Genomic DNA, 1,005 nt, shown 5'->3' on the forward strand with positions numbered 1-1,005 from the left:
ATTAAAATCATATAAAATGTCTAAGCAAGTTTGTTTAGTCTATTTTAAATTCCAGCGTACATAGATGACAAAATCCAGGCCAGCAACTGCTGAAATCTACACTATTATTGTTTCTCATCTGTGTTGTTGTGGTTGGAAAACAGAGACAGAATTCAATTAATCAAATTTGTCATAGCCTGCAAAGGCTGTTTGCACAATCTGGCAGAGGCAAGGAATTTTCATTTTTCTGCTTCTAGCAACAGAATATGAAAATGTGTTTGTAACATGAACATATAAGTCATACTGTGGTCAGTTTTAAAATTGTATACAAATATTACATGCTGTAATTGCATGCTTTAGGAGCAAAGTGATGCATAAAGTTTGGTCCTAAAACAACTGTAGTTTGTTCTTTGACATCGTTTACAAGTTTCTCTGTCACAAAGTTTAACCATAACAGGGTCTATAAAACAAAAAATTGTTCAAATGGCACCAATATTGTCTTTCCTAACACATCCACAATGGAGAAAGAGTCTTTTTTTCAACACCACTGTCTTACTACTTTCTCATAGACCTTGCCTTTGACCTTTGCTGCCACCCTTTTTGCCACAAATCGCTCACAAATCATTTCTCCATCCACTCCATCCTTCCTGGACTCTGTTAAAACATATGGTATTATGTAATCGTCATACCCAGACCAATGGTTGTTTAAAACTCAAACAGGAAATTATCATCTGAAGGTTTGCTACCTTCACTAATGTCACTAAGCTCTAAAAACGACTGGAACATCAGACTCACCAAATCACTGTTGTCTTGCTTGGGTGGTCTTCAGGACTGTGGTGACCCCCTCTCTGGTTTGTTAGGGCCCATCCATACAGTTGCATCAAAAGTTGCAGGCTCTTTGCAGGTTTGTAGAACTGGAAGAAGCACCAAAAAAGTATTTTGAGACATTTTAATTATGCCTGGGGTTTGTTTTTCTGCTTGAACCCTCAGCATATTATACATACAGTATATACACATATATACATA

At 36.7% G+C, this 1,005-nt stretch overlaps 1 long non-coding RNA gene across 1 annotated transcript in view; it reads right to left on the reverse strand.

The window, feature by feature from the left end:
* Window positions 1-305: 305 nt before the first annotated feature.
* The window catches only part of LOC106521763 (uncharacterized), a 22,889-nt gene continuing 22,189 nt past the window's right edge, over window positions 306-1,005 (reverse strand). The window contains exons 3-4 of the long non-coding RNA XR_001310705.1: window positions 775-893; window positions 306-633 (exon numbers count right to left, since the gene is read on the reverse strand). This is a non-coding gene — a long non-coding RNA (uncharacterized LOC106521763). The remainder of the gene's footprint in view (window positions 634-774; window positions 894-1,005) is intronic.

This window comes from Austrofundulus limnaeus, unplaced genomic scaffold (genome assembly GCF_001266775.1).
Source record: "Austrofundulus limnaeus strain Quisiro unplaced genomic scaffold, Austrofundulus_limnaeus-1.0 Scaffold115, whole genome shotgun sequence".
Lineage (NCBI taxonomy): Eukaryota > Metazoa > Chordata > Actinopteri > Cyprinodontiformes > Rivulidae > Austrofundulus > Austrofundulus limnaeus.